Source organism: Humulus lupulus, chromosome 3 (assembly GCF_963169125.1).
Source record: "Humulus lupulus chromosome 3, drHumLupu1.1, whole genome shotgun sequence".
NCBI lineage: Eukaryota > Viridiplantae > Streptophyta > Magnoliopsida > Rosales > Cannabaceae > Humulus > Humulus lupulus.
In genome coordinates this window covers 256,526,634-256,546,471 of record NC_084795.1, presented here as the reverse complement: position 1 = coordinate 256,546,471, position 19,838 = coordinate 256,526,634, and the positions used below count along the sequence as shown (strand labels likewise).

The 19,838-nt window shown below is 41.0% G+C and overlaps 1 non-coding gene across 1 annotated transcript; it reads left to right on the top strand.

Moving 5' to 3' along the window:
* The first annotated feature begins 17,093 nt into the window (after positions 1 to 17,093).
* On the top strand, positions 17,094 to 17,200 carry LOC133827833 (small nucleolar RNA R71). The gene has a single exon (XR_009890484.1). It is a non-coding gene; the product is annotated as a small nucleolar RNA R71 (small nucleolar RNA).
* The last annotated feature ends 2,638 nt before the right edge of the window (positions 17,201 to 19,838 follow it).

Below are 19,838 nucleotides of genomic sequence, written 5' to 3'. Positions count from 1 at the left end.
CTCTAAACATGTAGCTAGCACAAGATACTCTCTCGTTTCCCTCAACCCTCATAAAATCCAGAATTGAGGAAATCATATTAATCCACTGCTCTGCCCGCCGTGGGTCTGATCCACCTTCGAAGGTGGGAGGATGCTGCTTCCTAAACCTTTCATACAAAGGTTTCCACCTGTTCTCCATCACAGGCTGAATCGGCACTGGAGCCACAACCTGTTGAATTGGCAGCCCAGTAACCTGTGGAGGGGCCTGCTGCCTCAACTGTCGAAGTTATTCTTCTGTTCATTGCATCCTTGCTTCCATTTCGGCAAACATCTGTTGCCAATTCTATGGGGCGGGTGAAGGGTCCTGACCTTGGTTGTCATCCTCGGCCCGATTGTCATGGAGTCTAGATGATTGTCGAGGCATCTCAACAAATATGCCTTCAATCAACGACGCCGCTCATTAGGCATGATAAGAACATCCAAAACCACCTCCTAATTCACGTCAGCCAACCCATAAAACACAATCCACATAACATACAGATAGCATATAGCATACAATGGGCCATGCCCTAACATCATGCATATGTTAACTCATTCATCATGCTCTATAAGAAATAAGAAGGCAAACAGGGCATTCAAGCACATATTAAAGCATTTAAGTCAATCATTACCAACCAACCCTGAGTCGAGCTTGTCACTAACAGCGAGCATACATGTTCGGTTAATCTCCAGGAACCATAAACCTTGGTTCGCTCTGATACCAAGTTGTAACGCCCTACTACCTTAGAGTCGTTACTAAGTGAGTTTAAAATGTGCATTTAACTTGCTAACCAAGCATTTAGCTCAAAAGTGTAACTAAACTGTACTAAAGTCACGTAATTCTAAAATGTAATCATTCATTGAAAATTACAAGTGCTTTACATTAGGGATCCCAAAATACTGTTTATAAATATTTACAACTCAAAATGTGCTTTAGGTTGACTAAACGACAAAATACAAACCAGTTCAAAACATCTTCCAAAACAAAACCCCTGGTCGTGGCAGCCAGGCAGACCAGACATATACGCATCGCCTCACGCTCTCCGTACTCATGGTTGGCCGATCTTCCCCTTGCACTTGCCTGCACCACAGAGCACCCATGAGCCGAAGCCCAGCAAGAAAACCCACATAAATGGATAACATATGCATATCATTCACTCAGCATATAACAAACCCGCCAATAGGCTAAACATATACGGCCGAGCTGTCCCAAGCGCTTTACCAGGCCTTGGGTTCGCAGTCTATACCGTAAGGATAGGGTCCTACCCTGGCAAATCGCACTCCGCGTGCTAAACGCTGCTCCCGGCCCCTTGCCGCTCCCGGCCTTCACCGTTCCCGGCCCTTACCGTTCTCGTCCTTCACCGTTCCCGGCTCTTGCCGATCATACACATATTTGCATATATAGCACAATTAATCAAACATTTAAACATGTGTTAACATAATCAATTGGCCATACCCTGCACATAATCATATAGGTTCGTGCCCTACAACACAGCTATGGGGACTCGCTCTGCTCTATGGGTACAGCGGTTTTCTTACCTATGTCTCGAGCTTCTTAAGCACTGAAACCTCGAGCACGGTCCTCTAACCCGAGCCTTGCTGAACACCTAGTCACAACAAAAACATAGCACCCTCATTACTAACTAATTTATAGTCATCACCCGGAACCAATCCCAAGCTCTCGGGACCTCCCATTTCCCCTCACAAGGTAGCGAAAGCATCCCTCGAGCCCCCTGAACCAAAACCCCAAAATCACATTTTTCCCCTGCCCAGAAATGGCGTAGTGCCGCGACACGGAAGAACAGGACTGCGACGCCCATACACGAACCCAGAAAATTGGGTTTTTACCTAACATTTTCCCGAGCCAAAACACTTCCAAATCAATACCAAGACATACCTAAGTCCCAAATTCATTCCAAAACCCCAAATAAACCATATGGCAACTCGAAAACATCAATAACAAGCCCAAACACACATTCAAACCCATGATTCACAAATTGGTTAAAAACTTCATAAAACTTAAACCAGACCTTACAAAACTTAAACCACCCTCCATAAATCTTTAACCACACCAGCAATCAACTTCAAAGATGCATGAAACCCTTACCTCAATTTGAATTTCGACCTTCAGCTGCTCCCCAACCAAATTCCAAACTTAATTCTCTTGATTCCCAACTTGAGCCTCACCAAATCTTCATTTCAATGACCCACAAGATAAATTACAACTCAGCTCATAAATTCAATACTTTCAGCAAGAATTCAACAAAATTGGATTAAGACTTACCTTTGATTCTAGCTAAACCCTTTATGCTCCTGAGTTTCTGCTGTAACATCCTCCAAAACCAGCACCTTAGAGAGAAAAGGAGAGTGAACCGCTTGGGAGAGGAAGGGAGAAGAGTTGAGAGTTTTCTTCTGATTATTTCCTTCTAATTCCCTTCCACATGCCCCTACAATTAGCTACCAAAAGGTCTGAAATACCCTTGTGCTAATTTAAATCCTTAAGTGCCTCCAAGGGCAATTTAGTCACTTCACCCCAAATCCCGCTAAATCCTCAAGTATTCCTATAAATCCACATTTAAATCCCAACGCATCTAAACCATTACTAAATTACTAACCGCCACTCAATAATTTCCAAAACATTTTATAATATACCCAAAATACCCCTAGGCTCCTCCCGAGCCGAGTATTTAACCCTGTTGTGACTTTTAGCGAAACTGCTCCCTAGGACCTTCTCGGAACGTTCATCACAAATATATCACCATTATATCACAAATATCACATATATCACATTTATGCCCTCAACAGGCTAAAATTACAAATATGCCCCTAACAGCCAAACGGGGCCCACATGCATATTTAATCGCCTAAACATGCACTCTAATCACATATTCATTAAGTTCACATATATTAATACAATGTAACAATTATTTCCCTCCAAGCACGCTAATCAAGGCCCCAAGCCTTATTAGCAAATTTGGGTCGCTACAAATAAATGGGAACCTTTCTATGAAAGGTTCAGGAAACAACAACCTCCAGTTTTTTAGGGCAGTGTAGATTCTGCCAAGGCAGAGCAGTGGATGAGTATGATTACCACCATCCTAGATTTCATGAGGGTGACTGATAATGACAGGTTGGCTTGTGCCACTTATATGTTTCGGGAGGATGTCCGAATTTGGTGGGAGGTTATTACCCAAACCAGAAATGTTAATGCCCTAAGTTGGGAAGAGTTTCAGACTCTTTTCAATGAGAAATACTACAATGATACCATCAGGGCGGCAAAGGCTAAGGAATTCATTAGGCTACTTCAGGGAAGTTTGTCAGTCACTGAGTATGCCTTAAAGTTTGATCGTTTGGCGAAATTTTCAATGGAGCTGGTGCCCACTGATGGGACCAGAAGAGAGATATTTCTTCAGGGGCTACAACCTAGATTAGCATGTGATGTACGTATTACCACTGTGGCTGGGGTTACTACCTATGCACAGGTGGTTGAGAAGGCACTCACGGCTGAGAGTGCGGAGAACAAGATCTGGCAAGACAGTGCAGCCAGAAAGGAGTTCAGGAGGACAGGTCCTCCATTTGTGGGTTCTGATAGGGGTGTAGGCCCCAGTGAGCAGAAGAGGAAGGTTCCTGACACCTTCCCATATCCAAGTCCTGATAGGTGGCCCAGTGGTATTTCAATGGGTCGTCAAGGTGGTAGTGAAGCCTGGAAGACTCGTCTTGAATGCCCTAGATGTAAAAGGCATCATTTGGGAGAGTGTAGGGCAAAGGCTTGCTACTTGTGTGGAGTAGTAGGTCATTTTAAGAAGGATTTCCCTAAGGCAAGAAAAGAAGAATCCAGAAAAGTGGATAGCTCGGCCCCAGCTCGAGTGTTCGCATTGACACAAGCAGAGGCTGAGGCTTCTCCCTCAGTTGTTATAGGTCAGCTTCTTAGTGCTGGTACCCCTTATAAAGTTTTGATTGATTTTGGTGCTACACACTCTTTTGTTGCTAGTAGTATTATTGATAGACTGTGTAGACCCTGTGATTTTTGTGCTGTGGGGTTTGGAACTTTGTTACCCACTGGGGAATTAATGGTATCCAGGAGATGGGTCAGATCTTTGCCAGTAACAGTGGAGGGTAGAGAGTTGTCAGTGGATTTGATAGAGTTGGTTAGGACTGACTTCGATATGATATTGGGTATGGATTAGTTGGCAAAGTATGGGGCAACCATTGATTGCAGAAGGAAGATGGTCACCTTTGAGCCTGAAGGTGAGGATCCTTTTGTGTTTGTTGGTACTGTGCATGGACCTTGCATACCTATGATTTTTGTATTGAGGGCTAGGGATTTATTGCAATGAGGTTGCATTGGATTCTTAGCCAGTGTGGTTGATACCACTCAGGTCATGCCAATGAGACTAGAAGAGACCATACTTGTTTGTGAATTTCTGGATGTGTTTCTAGAAGATTTTCCAGGGTTGCCGCCGCACAGAGAAATTGAGTTCGTTATAGAACTGGCATAGGGACGGAGCCAGTGTCTAGAGCACCTTACAGAATGGCCCTAGATGAGTTGAAAGAGTTGAAAGTACAATTGCAGGAACTGTTGGATTTAGGTTTTATCAGACCTAGCTTCTCACCTTGGGGTGCGCCAGTTCTGTTTGTAAAGAAGAAGGATGGTTCTCTGAGGATGTGTATAGATTACAGGGAACTGAATAAGCTGACAATTAAGAATAAGTATCCTTTGCCAAGGATAGATAATATGTTTGATCAATTGCAAGGTAAGAAGGTATTCTCAAAGATCGACCTTTGTTCTAGTTATCATCAGTTGAGGGTCAAGGAGGGAGACATACCAAAGACTACTTTTCGTACCAGGTATGGGCATTATGAGTTCTTAGTCATGTCTTTTGGATTAATTAATGCCCCTGGTGCTTTTATGGTTCTGATGAACAAAGTGTTCAAGGACTATCTGGACCAGTTTGTGATCGTCTTCATCGATTATATTCTGGTATATTCTCAGTCTGAGTCAGAGCATGAACAGCATCTGAGGTTGGTTCTACAAAGACTGAGGGAACACAGACTGTTTGCAAAGTTCAAGAAATGTGAATTTTGGTTATCTCAGGTGTCCTTTCTTGGGCACATTGTCAGTAAGGAGGGATTAAAGTAGATCCAGTAAAGATTGAAGCAGTCGGAGATTGGCCAAGGCCAAAGAATTCTTCTGAGGTTAGAAGTTTCCTTGGATTGGCAGGTTATTATAGGCATTTCGTGGAAGGGTTCTCAAAGATTGCTACTTCGTTGATTAAGCTGATACACAAGAGTCAGAAATTTGTGTGGTCAGATAAATGCGAGAACAGCTTCCAGGAACTGAAGCAGAGATTGATTACAGCTCCAATTCTGAGTCTTCCGACAGATCAAGAGAAGTTTGTGATTTACTGCGATGCTTCTCATCAGGGTTTGGGTTGTGTTTTGATGCAGTCAGAGAAGGTAATTGCTTATGCTTCTCGCCAATTGAAGGAGTACGAAAAGAGATATCCCACTCATAATTTAGAGTTGGCGGCTGTGGTCTTTACTTTAAAGATATGGAGGTATTATCTTTATGGAGAGAAGTGTGAGATTTATACAGACCACAAGAGCCTGAAATACTTCTTCACTCAAAAAGATTTGAATATGAGACAAAGGCGTTGGCTGGAGTTAGTAAAAGATTATGATTGTGAGATTTTGTATCATCCAGGAAAAGCCAATGTGGTAGCTGACGCTTTAAGCCAAAAGGGTCCAGGACAGATTTATAGTATGAGGTTGATTGCCAGGGTGTTAGCAGAAGATATGACCAGAGCTGGTATAGAGTTGCTGGTGGGCTAGTTGGCTAATATTACGCTACAGTCTATACTTTTGGAGAGAATCAAGGAGGGTCAGTTGAGTGATCCACAGCTGATCAAGATCAGAGAGGATGTTTTGGCTGGAGAATCCAGAGACTATACAGTGTCTGAGTTAGGCTTGTTGAGATACAAGGGGCGGATAGGTGTTCCGTTAGACACTACTTTGAGGCCAGAGATTTTGGATGAATCTCATACTACACCTTACTCTTTGCATCCAGGCACCACGAAGATGTATCAAGATGTGAGATCGTTGTATAGGTGGCCGGGGATGAAGAGAGATGTAGTAAAGTATGTGGCTAAGTGCTTGACATGTCAGTAGGTCAAGGCTGAGCATCAGAGGCCGGCAGGGTTATTGCAGCCTTTGGATATTCCAGAGTGGAAGTGGGAGGATATCACGATGGATTTCGTGGTGGGCTTACCCAGGATTGTTGGTCAGCATGATTCTATTTGGGTGATAGCGGATCGCTACACCAAATCAGCTCACTTCTTGCCAGTGAGGACTACATATACAGTTGACCAGTATGCAGATCTCTATGTGAGAGAGATTGTGCGCCTCCATGGAGCACCTAGGTCGATCGTGTCAGATTGGGACCCCACTTTTACTTCCAAGTTCTGGGGGAGTTTACAGAAGGCCATGGGGACACAATTGAAGTTCAGTACTGCTTATCATCCTTAGACAGATGGGCAATCTGAGATGACGATCCAGATATTGGAAGACATGCTGCGGGCATGTGTGTTGGACTTTGGTGGATCTTGGAGTAAGTATCTACCTTTGATAGATTTTTCCTACAACAACAGTTATCAGTCTACCATTGGAGTTGCACCTTATGAGATGCTGTATGGTAGGAAGTGTAGATCTCCCATTCATTGGGATGAGACAGGGGAAAGGAGATACTTGGGTCCTGAGGCAGTTCAGAGGACCAGTGAGGCCATTGAGAAGATTAGAGCTCGGATGCTCGCTTCTCAGAGTAGATAGAAGAACTATGCAGATCCCAAGCGTAGGAACATGGAGTTCCAAGTGGGAGACTATGTCTTCCTTAGAGTCTCACCATGGAAAGGGGTGAGAAGGTTTGGGAAAAAAGGCAAGCTGAGCCCTAGATTTGTAGGTCCATTTGAGATCCTGGAGAGGGTTGGTCAAGTGGCTTACAAGTTGGCCTTGCCCCCGGCATTGTCAGCCATGCATAACGTGTTTCACGTTTCTGCTCTTCGGAGGTATGTATCTTATGTGAATCATATCTTGAGCTATGAAGATCTCGAGCTTGAGGCAGATCTCTCCTTTGAGGAGCAGCCAGTTCAGATACATGATAGAAAGGATAAAGTCCTCGGGAATAAGACGATACCTTTGGTTAAGGTATTGTGGAGGAACAACAAGGTCGAGGAAGCAACCTGGGAGCTGGAGTCAAATATGCAGAGTCAGTATCCTGAGTTGTTTAGGAAAATTTCCAGGACGAAATTTCTGTAAGGAGGGGATAGTTATAATGCCATGAAATCCCTAATGTGGTTTAATGGCTAGATTAGTAGGCCGGGAGGGCCATAATTGTTTAATTATGCCATTAACTAATTATATGTATGTTTATGTGAATTATATTATAATATGATGTTAAATGCATGCATGTGGGTCCACGTTTAATTACAGGGGTGTTTTGGTAATTTGGCCCATTGAGGGCGTAATTGTATATTTGTATGCATGTCGGTGACATATTGTTGAGACCACATTATAATGTGGATTTGTTTGAGCTATTCGGCATGAGACGATCTTGGAATATTAATTAGCAGTTTAGTCATAACAGGTTTAAGTTCGGGGCTCAAGGTGAGTCTCGGGGTGATTTTAATGATTAGAGCGTTGCCGGGAATTAAAGGGTAACGAGATATGAATTGTTGGTGTCCGAGAATATCGAGAATAGCGAGAATTGGAGAGCGTTAATTATGATTAACGAAATAGGTGGGAAATGTCAATTTTTCCCTTGGGAACCTTTAGGAATCCTTATTTGACCTAGGGGTATTTTGGTCTTTTCACCCTTAGGATAGTTTTAAGCCATTGAAGGCTGTAGAAGGAAGAGAAAACAAGCATCTTAAGAGCTTCTCCTCTACCTGTTTTCTTTCATTTTCTCTTTGGATTTTTGAGCCTAACTTAAGGATTCAAGCTTGGGAAGTAAGTCTTGAGAGCTAGGGAGTGTGTTCCATCATTGAAGAGCATCATAAACTAAACTTGAGGTAAGTTTCTAGCCATTAAATTTCTTGGTTTGCTCTGTTTTAGCCTTGGTTTTGTTGGGAGTTTTTGGCTAGGGTTCTTGTGGTTGTGATGCTTAGGGCATGTGGGGATGGTTTTTGGGTTCATTTGGCACCAAAAATGAGGTTTGGAAGCATTGGAATCGAGTTGGAATTGAAGGAGTCAAAGAAAGAGGTTTCAGGGGAGGATCTGGCTGGGTGTAGCGCTACAGCACCCACCAGGGGGCGCTATAGCGCTACCCAGTGCTTTGTTGGGCGGTTTGGGGTTCTGAGAATAGCGTTGGGGAGCTAGTGAGCAGCACTGTAGCGCTACTCTGTTCCTTCAAAATCCCGTTTTGAGTGTTTTTAAGGGTTTTTGGCTCGAGGTTTCAATCCTTAAGGCCCGGGATCGAATCTACTCACCGTGTGGGCATGTTTTGAGGTCCCAAGAGTGGGGTTTAGGTTAAGACCCTTTCATTGTTGATTTTCATTAATGGAGGTTATAATTGGTTATGATTAGGTAACCGCTAAGGTATCAAAAGGTCGATCGTTCTCAGGAGTCGTTCTTGTTCTATTTCTCGCTCGAACCAGAGGTAAGAAAACTGCACCCCATATGTAACATGCATGGTTATTCTTGATGCATGTTGGATGTTTAAATGTGAACATTGATACCATATCAAATGCTTAGCAATCTTGCTCACTTATGTATGGTAATTATTGAGGCATGTCGGGTGTTTAAATGTGATGCATGTAAGGCACGAGAAACATGTGTTTAGGGCATGCCATGAATGTTGAATATGAGATTGATCAGAGCTTGAGTCTCTGTGTTTGTGCATGATCATAATTGTGCTAGTAACTCATAAGTAAGAATGTTGAATGCCCTATGTTTGGATATTTTACATATGATATATGCCTGGTAGCATTGCTTACTTGTGCATGGCACTGGCTCATTAGTCAGAATTGGCAATGGTGTTAGTATTAGCTATGAAGTTGTGACTCATTAGTCAAGTTTGGCAGTGGTACTGAGCACTAGTCACGTGGTATTGACTCATAAGTCAAGAATAGTCTTAGCGTGTTTAACGCAAGCAGATAAAAGATTAGATCTAATCGACATCTGCATTGAATGACTCAAAAGAGCATTAATGCCGGACCGACCTCAAGTTCGATGAATACTATAAGCGCTTGTCTAGCCAAAGGCTACTCACTTAGAGCCATAGTGACTATTTAATCACATGGCTGTGGGTGTTGAGCCCGTGAGACTTACCCATCAGTCTCTCATCTGTTAAGCTAGTGACTTACCCATCAGTCACTCATTTGTTAAGTTAAAGACCTACCCATCAGTCTCTCATTTGTATAAGCTAGTGACTTACCCATCAGTCATTCATCTGTTAAGTTAGAGACTTACCCATCAGTCTCTCATCTATTAAGTTAGTGACTTGCTCATCAGTCACCCATTATGGTTTACCAGAACCTCAAGTGATATTCACTCATCTGTTCAGAGCTATAAGCTCTGTGTGATTATAACAATAATCATTTGTTAGTATTTATATGCATTACTGTGTTTTCTTGCTTGGCTTTGGCTCATAGGTTCTTTGCGGTGCAGGTAAAGGGAAAGAAAAGCTCACCCAGCCTTGAGTGGAGAGCTTAGGTGGTGTTGTGTACATATGCGGCCGCTTGACCACCACGGCCAAGGAGTTCTCAGAGGAACTAGGGGGTTTACCCTATTTTTTCCGCTTAGGTCGGCGGGTTGTAAATTTGAAACAGTAATGACCATTTTGAGTTGTAAATAACTTGTAAATGTTTTTATGGGCCCATGAACAATTTTATGCGTTAAATAAAATATATCCTTTCATTTTGATTGGTTTTCCACCTTAGCCTGTTAATAACACTAGAAGCATGTTTTTAACCAAAGGACTCGGGTAGCGAGTTAAATTTCCGGTTCACTGTTCACCGTAACTGTTCTGGGGTAACCAAGGCGTTACACCACCAATGAGAGCGCCGACTCCTCAGCGATGGCCTTCCCGCATTGCACTGCCCTCTCAAAGGCCTCCTAAGCCATTAGAAGCCTCCCTACTTTGGCCAAGCGTAGTGGTGGGAGCACGTTCGCATCCTTGCAAGGCCCCGCTGTTGAGATAGAGCTTTTCATGGAAGATGAGACCTCGTGAATAGAGACTGAGAGCTCCGCGGCCTGGACAGCCGCAAGGACACTAGAGGTGGAGATTTTGGCATTCTTCTGGGCCCTCGAGGTCTTGTTAGTGGTCGGTTTCCTCTTTTAGGCCCCTAGGCCACCTTTTTCTTCTCGGCTACCAGGCAGGTGGAGTCCATCTGGCGTGAAACACAATAGAAGGAAAGGATTAGTCAGAAAAGAATGAAGCAAAAGACAAGCAAAGTATAAAAATAGTCTAGTTAATGAATCTTCATCCCACCATCAAGGACCTCCGACTCCTCATAACTTTTTGAGGAAACTTACTCCATGACCATCCTCTTCATGGTGTCAAGGAGTAGGCTCAAGTCCAGACCCGCATTGGTGTTGTACTCATCGAATCCTCGAGCTGAATGGCCGTAATCTGGTTGACTACAATTGTTCCTATGATATCCCAAGGATGGTGGTGATGAACTACCTCACTGACTCGATCAAGATAGTCAAAGTATTGTTCCCCCAACCAACTACGGTCGGCATACCCATATTGACGTAAAGTAGACGTAAAAGAAGAATGCCCCGAGCCATGTCCCTCATCAACAGTTCAGGGATCAAGAATAGTTATCTCCTTACCTTGATTTTCAACTTCGAGTTGTCTGAGGGTACATAGGCGTCAATTGGCATGTTGGGCACTAACTACCTTGAATGCCTCATCAACTTCATCCTCCAGCTCGATTTGAGACTCGGGAGCATTCCCCTCAAGTTCTCAAGCTTAAGGGACTACTGCCTCAAGGTTGAATGCCTCATCTTCGCCAGTCATTAGAGGAAATTGACGAGAGGTCTAAACAACCTCATCTATATCCTCCTCCAAAGGCCCTAGGCCTAGTGCATTAGCACGAGAGGCTCATCAACCACCACCATGGGGAAGATACTCCTTTCCATTCGATGTGGGTTGACAATCCCCATCATATTGAGATGGTCAACCATCTGCTCGATGTCGATGAGTCCCGCCTCTCTCAATCGGGCAGTGGTGGTCAGCAACAGAATATCCCTCTCTTCATGAGAGAAGGCATGAATGGTTTAAGTCCTGACCATGTACTCATCTTTTTGGGTGGGCCTCGAATATTTACCTATAGAAGATAAAGTTGGAGTATGAAATAAGGAAAGTTTGGCATAGCGATGAATAAGAAAGATAGGGAGGCAAAATTTCTTACCGACTCGGGTTAATGCCAAATGGAATCGATGGTTGTTGCATTTGTCAAAGCTCGTTAAGAAGAAGAATTTGTTTGTGGATTCTCGGGGATTGTTCTCGTTGTGGTGAAGGGTTCGGTAAGGCGAGGCCCACTTGGTTAACTGGTAGAACCCATCCTCCTCCCGACTGCCTTTCTTTGGGATCACCTTTAGCTGTAAGTGGTAGTGAAGCTCTTTGGGGATCAAGAGAACCCAGTTCTTCTCCTTACACAAAACGCAGAACGCCACTAGTAGACGGTAGACGTCTGGGATGAGTTGGAAGGGAGAGATCTTCATCTACACCAGGAAATTGATGAAGTATTGGTGGAGTGGTATGGTCACCCCAGCTTCAAGGTAGGCCTGGCTCCATGCCGAGAACCTGTTGTAAGAATAACATGCCATCTCTGACCTGTCGAGAATCCTATTGATAAAATGGTTAGAGGAGATCCCCTAATTCTCTTCGATTGCTCCAAGCATGTCCACGGAGGTTAGCTTGGAGATAAAGTTTTCTAATTCAAAATGAGTGGCCCAGGGAGGGGACTTCCAGGGATCTAACACTGGCCCAGTGCACCCAAAGGACCTACTCAAGAAGATGGAACCTGAGTCATTGGGCCAAGAAGATGGAACCTATTTTTTTCACAACTATATTACTTCCTTCCTTAAACCTTAGCAAAAGGATTTACAACATTTTCATTTTATAGAACAAAATCCCATTCATTTTTTCCTTCAGTATGTCTAAAATTGAAAAAAAAAAAAAATTTGATCTATTACCAATATATTTCTTTGTTCCGTACTTTTTATATTCTAGTCAATTGAATCCCTTGCATTCTTGGTCATAGTCTATTGAAATGAATTGAAATTGATTAAGGAGTTGGTCAATGATGCTCGAACATGTACTTGTTTTGAGTGCCTACTTATTTTCTCTCAGTATCTATGGATTGATCACCACCTAAAATATGGTTAGAGCTCTTATGTGTCTTGAACTTATACTGAATGCGATTAATATGAATTTCGTAACATTTTTGAATTTTTTTGATAGTCGCCAATTAAAAGAAAATATTTTCTCCATTTTTGTTATAGCCATTGCAGCGGCTAAAGCAGCTATTGGACCAGCTATTGTTTTGTCAATTTATCATAACATAAAATAAACTCGTATCAACCAATCGAATTTGTTGAATAATTAGTATCACTGATACGTAGTATTAACCATTGAAATTAGAATATTCCTAAATTCTAATTAGTGTGTATTATACATAATTTATGATCATGTTTGAGAAAATATAAGAAATCAAAGGATCTTAGCTCTCTCACATGACTTGATTTGGAAGTAGATTGATTAGAATAATTTTGGTAAATCTGAATCATTTATTCATCTGGTATCTAAATATATGATTCATTTCAAAATGAAAATTTACTAGATCAAAAATTTCTAATTAAAAACAATTATAAATCCAATGTCAAATTCAATAAAGATTTATGATGTGTGTATAAGGTGTACTCAATGTATCCGAGCCTGCCCCACAGATGTATTAGAAATGATACCTTGGGACGGGTGTAAAGCTAAGAAAATTGCTTCTGCTCCAAGAACGGAGGACTGTGTGGGTTGTAAGAGATGTGAATCCACCTGACCGACAGATTTCTTGAGTGTTCAAGTTTATTTGTGGTGTGAAACAACTCGAGGCATGGGTCTAGCTTATTAATACATTAAAAAAAAAACCCTACTTGCTTGTATACAATTCCTTTTTTTTAACCCGCGCTCAAAATAATATATTTTTTTGAGAACGGGTTTTTTTAGTCTATTTTTCTGGTCCAAGTGTCTCTTGTTTTTACCTTGAATTATTTTCCTTGGTTAATAATAATTGTAGTTTTTCCAATATTTGCGAGTTCCCTAATTTTCTTTCTTCCCCATGAAGGAAATAAGGTAATTATCTGGTATACTCTTTGTATATGTATAATAGAACTCCTTCTAATAACCTATGCATTCAGTTATTATTTCCAATTGGACGATCCATTAATCCAACTCGCAGAGGATTACAAAATGATAGATTTTATAATTTTTTCTTGGGGGTTGGGAATAGATGGAATTTCTTTGGGACCCATTTTGTGGACAGGGTTTATCACGACTTTAGCTACCCTAGCGGCTCGACCATTTACTCGAGAGTGTCGATTATTCCATTTTCTGATGTTAGCAATGTATAGTGGTAAAATAGGATTTTTTTTCTTATCAAGACCTTTTACTTTTTTTCATCATGTGGGAATTAGAATTAATTCCAGTTTATCTACTTCTATCTATGTGGGGAGGAAACAAACGTTTTTATTTAGCTACAAAATTTATTTTGTATACTGTAGGAAGTTTTGCTTTTTATTGATGGGAATTCTAGGTGTTTGTTTTCAACATTAAATTTTGAAACATCAGCTAATCAATCATATCATGTAGCACTCAAAATAATATTCTATATTGGATTTTTTTATTGCTTTTGTTGTCAAATCACCGATTATACCCTTATATACATGGTTACCGAACACTCATGGAGAGGCACATTACAGTACTTATATGCTTCTGGCTAGAATCTAATTAAAGATGGATGTGTATGGACAATATGGATGCCTATTCGGAGTAAGCTCCTTGGCTTGGATAGGACATTTAGTTCATGTCGATATTCTCGGATCCAAGGGGAACACGTTCAATGGAATAATTTCTTCGACGTATTGCTGCATCCCCAAGGATTAGGCCCACTTTTTACAGGTCAATGGAATCTTTATGCTCAAAACCCTAATTCAAGTAGTCATTTATTTAGCACCTCCCAAGGAGCAGGAACTTCTATTCTAACTCTTCTCAGGGAATACCATCCATAAACGCAAAGTTTATGGCTGACTGATATTGCTCATCATCATTTATCTATTGCATTTATTTTTCTTATTGCTGGTCATATGTATAAAACAAATTTTGGGATTAGGCAAAGTATAAAAAAAAATTAGAGGCACATATTCCTTTGGGGGCGATTGGGGAGTGGACATAAAGGTCTTTATGACACAATCAATAATTCGATTCATTTTCAATTAGGTCTTGCTCTAGCCTCTTTGGGGGTTATTACTTCCTTGGTTGCTCAACACATGTACTCTTTACGTGCTTATGCATTCGTAACACAAGACTTTACTACTCAAGCAGCTTTATATGCTCTACTAGGTTTAATGCCCTAAAAGCATGTAAAGACATTTTATTGATTTAAATAAACGTACAATTTTATTATATTTGAATGTTATAATTATTGTTTGAATTAATTATATAATAATATCAAGAAAATTCCTTATTCATTCATGAGAATATGATCTTGTATTAGTACGAGAGAAATAAGATCATATATAACGAATAAAATAGTCAGTAAAATATTGAAGTAATGAATCTTTAATGAATGGTTTCTAGTGCAGTATACTAAGCAAAAGGGATGCAAGTGATCTAGATTTAAATTACTGATGTGGATAGACATCTTAGTATAGGTGCACTGTCATTCCTCCTTTCTTTGGGACACATTGAACAGGGCTCACCCATGGACTATCAGAAATTGGGTAAATAATCCCATTGTCTAACCATTTAATTATCTCATTGTTCACCTCCTCTTCCATGAAAGGATTTAGTCTATATTGGTGCTCAATAGAAGGCTTGTGATTTTCTTCCAATAGAATCTTGTGCATACAAAAAGATGGACTTATACCCTTGATATTTGCAATGGTCCAAACTATAGCTTTCTTATGATCTCTCAACACCCTCAACAACTTCTCCTCCTGAATTTGATCCAAAGCAGCAGAAATAATAACAAGCAGTGTAGAAGAAGAACCCAAGAAAGCATATCGCAAGTGTGTAGGCAAAGGCTTAAGTTCCAATTTAGGTGGTTCTTCAATAGATGGCTTGATGTGACCCTTTTCATTCATACTTGATCAAGAGCATCCCGGAAAGGTTTTGGTTTAATTATGTAAGGCATCACATTCAATTGATTCACACACTTTAAAGCACCTTCTTGTTCCACCAAAGAACTATTGAAAATACAATCTTCAAGAGAATCTTCAACATAATGAGCAGCAAACACACCTCGCACACAATCACCAATTACATCAACTCTATGACATTCATCAGCTGCAATTGGGCATTTTGTAGCTTGGAAAACATTAAAGGTCATCTTTTGGTCTTGTACCTGCATCGTTAGCTCTCCCTTTTGCACATCAATAAGAGTTCAACTTGTTGCTAAGAAAGGTTGCCCAAGAATGATTGGGATTTTTCTATCCTCCTCCATATCAAGCACAATAAAATCTGCAAGAAATATGAACTTCTCCACCTTAACCAAAATGTCTTCCACTATAACATTTGGATGTCAATGAATGATCAGCTAATTGTAATGTGACAGAAGTAGGCTTCGCTTCCCCAAAACCAAGTTTTTGATAGATAGAAAGTGGGACAAGATTTATGCTCGCCCCCAAGTCACAAAGAGCTCTCCAAAAAACTGAGTACCAATGGTGCAAGAAATAGTGAAGCTACCTGGATCCTTGAGCTTTGGTGGAAGTTTCTTCTGCAAGATTGCACTACACTCTTCCGTTAAAGCCACTGTTTCGAATTCTCCCATATTTATCTTTTTAAACAATATATCCTTCATAAATGTGACATAGCTAGGCATTTTCTATAATGCTTCAGTGAAAAGAATATTGACATGGAGTTGTTTAAACACCTCTAAAAATTTGGAGAATTGTTTGTCAAGTTTCTGCTTGTGTAAGCATTAAGGAAATGGTGGTGGCGGATTGTAAGGGCTTTTCTCTAGTTGATCCATCACTATTTTTGGCGGTGAATTTTGTTTGTCAGCTTCTATCTTAGGTTGTACTACTTTCTCTTTTGCTTTAGGTTTTTCCACTTCACTAGACAACTCTCTAACACTCCTCAAAGCTATTTATTTGCATTGTTCCTTGTCCCCTTTTGGGTTAGCTTCAGTGTTACTTGTTAAGGAACCTTGAGGCCTTGAATTCAACGAACTAGCAAGTTGGCCAAATTGGTTCTCTAGTGTTCTCAATGACGCAGCTTGACTCTCAATAAGTGTTTCTTGATTTTGCAACATTGCATCTGTCTTCTTCATATACTGCATAAACATCTCCTCCAAACCTGACTTTTTCTCTTGTTGGGGCAGAAAACCAGGTGGGTTGTGAGGTCTTGAAGATTGGCCTTAGTTGTTGCTCCATGATAAATTTGGGTGATTTCTTTGATAGTAAAAGTGGGAGTTGGGATTTGGTTGCTATCTATTATAATTCCCCACATATTGTGCAGTTTCAAGACATTGGCCATTAGCATGATGATCGCCACAAAAATCACAAGTTACCACTTGGCTTTGACAAGCATTCACCCCCAAAGTATCCATCTTCTTAGACAAAAAAAACTCATATGTGCAGCTAAAGCTGAAATAGGATCTAATTCAAGAACACCTACTACTTTCTTTGGTGCAATTCTTTCAGATGGACATTGGTGATTGTTTGCTACCATTTCCTCAAATAACTCATAAGCCTCAGCAGCAGACTTTCTCATAATTACACCACCTGCAAAAGCATCAACAATGGTTCTTAAGTGACTGAGTGAACCATTGTAGAACGTTTGAATAATCAACCACTCTGGAACTCCATGATGAGGGCATTTTCTGATCAAATCCTTGAACCTCTCCCAAGCTTCATAAAGTGACTCTGACTCATGTTGCATGAAAGACGTGATATCATTCCTCAACTTAGCTATCTTTGATGGTGGAAAAAAAATTGGTAAGAACTTTTGAGCCAAGACATCCCAAGTAGTAAATGATCCAGCTGGCATGGACGGCAACCAACTCTCTGCTTTATTCCGTAGTGAAAAAGGGAAATGTCTAAGTCTAACAGCATCATCTAAAACTCCATTGTACTTGAATGTGTCACAAATCTCCAAGAAGCTCATAATGTGTTCATTAGGATCCTCATTAGGTAGCCCACAGAACATGGTTGCTTCTTTCAACATCTGAATGGTACCTGGATTGATCTCAAAATTATTGGCTTGAATAGGGGGACGTCGAATACTAGACTGAATGCTATCAACTAAAGAAACAGCATACTCCCTCAGTGATCTTGTGTTGTCTGCTTGCTCTTGTTCAGCTATCATGATTTGTTGTTGTTGTTGTTGGTTCATTTCTTGTCTAATTCCTCTTACAGTTTTCTCAATCTCAGGATCTAAAGGAACCAACTCAAAACTGCGTGATTTTTCGCATAAATGGCTGAACAATAAATGAAAAAAAAAAAATGTTTGAATTAAGAACAAGATAGATTGGTATTAATATCAACAAAAAATAGTAATTAAAATCTCCAACAACAACTGTAATGCCCTAGTTAACCCAGGACAGTTACTATGAACGGTGAACCAGAAATTTGACCCGCTACCCGAGTCCTTTGGTTAAAAACGTGATGTAAGTGTTATTATCAGGTTAAAGTGAAAAATTAGTAAAAAGGAAAGGGTATGTTTTATTTAATGCATAAAACTGTTCATGGGCCCATAAAAGATTTACAAGTTATTTACAACTCAAAATGGTCATTACAGTTTCAAAATTACAAACCCGCTGACCTAAGCGGCAAAAATAGGGTAAACCCCCTAGTTCCTCTGAGAACTCCTTGGCCGTGGTGGTCAAGCGACCGCACATGTACACATCACCACCTAAGCTCTCCACTCAAGGCTGGGTGAGCTTTTCTTTCCCTTTACCTGCACCACATAGCACCCATGAGCCAAGGCCCAGCAAGAAAACACAATAAAGCATGATATAATATCAACAATGATCATAATAATCATTTAGGACTATCAGTCCAAAACAGATAGGTGACAGTAGCAAAAGTCACAAAAGTGGGTACAACTCCCTCTAGCCATGTGACGATAGGGTCACCAGGGCTAAACTGATAAGTGATCTTTTCATAAGTTTGACCAAGATAGGTGTATGGTGAATAGTCACCAACATAACCTTCCTCATAACCATAGAGTCATAAACCTGAAACATCGTTCCCTAGCCATGTGACAACAGTCACCGGGGCCTTATGCCCTGGCTCTGAGTACTAGTCTTAGACTAGCCAAGCGCTTATAAGTTCATCAACCTTAGGGTCGGTCCAGCATTAATGCCATAGAGCCATTCAATGCTGATATCGATTAGATCTAATCTTCATTTGGCTCGACATTCATGACGCTATGCCATTTCTGACTCTTAGGTCAGTGTCCCTGACTAGTCAGTGCCATATACAGATAAACAATATTTGCTAGCATTCAATATGCAATCCATGTCCACATTTATCAATCAACATGCCTCAATACAAACACGCATGTCACATATACTCAGGGTGCAGTCCTCTTACCTCTGGTTCGAGTGAAAATTAATATAAGAACGACCCTTGAGAACGATCAATCTTTTAATTCCTTGACGGTCACCTAGTCATAACCAAAATATAGGATTCATTAATGAAAATGAGAAACAAAGGTTCCCAAACCAAAACCTAGCCTCTAAGACATCGAATCCTACTAAACTGGGTAGTAGGATCGATCCCGAGGCCTAAGGCTTGAATCCCCAAGCTAAAAACTCATTTCTAGTCAAAAATGCACTTATGGGCCGCGGTCCTCCCTAGCCACGCCGCGGCTCTCCCCCCAGACAGAGGCGGCTCTTCCCTGCCAAGCATCGTGGACCGCAACTCACCATAGCCATGCCGCAGCTCATTACGCAAAACAGCAAAGAACCAGAATTTCTCCCCTGCGTTCTCCTTGAAACCAACCCTTCAAACCAATTCCAAACATCAACCTGACACCCAATTCAACCCCTAAACTTCATCTACAACTCACCCTCATCAAAACCCAAGTTAAACACCAACCTAGCTTCCATTAATTCCAACCATCCATAAGGAAATTACAAGCTGAAAACTTAAAGCCAAAACAGAGTAAAACTAGAAACCAATGGCTGAAACTCACCTCAAACTTGAGATTAAACCCCCTTCAATGAATGAACCAACCCTATGAACTCAACTCCTTGATTTCCTAGCTTAATTCCTCACTTTGAGCTCAAAAACTCCAAAGGTAGGCAAAGAGAAGGTGATGTACGGGAAGGAGAATTCTTTGTTCTGTTTTGTTCTGTTTTCTACAGCCAACTAAAGCCTCATATAAATCCAAACCAAATTACCTAAATGCCCCTAGGTCATTTAAGGTTTCTAAAGTCATCCCAAGGGTAAAATCAGTATTTTCCACCTATCTCGTTAATCATAATTAACACTTTCCAATTCTCGCTAATCTCGATAATCTCAAACACCAATAATTCATATTCTGTTACCCTATAATTCCCGGTAACACTCTAATCATTAAAAACCACCCCGAGACTCAC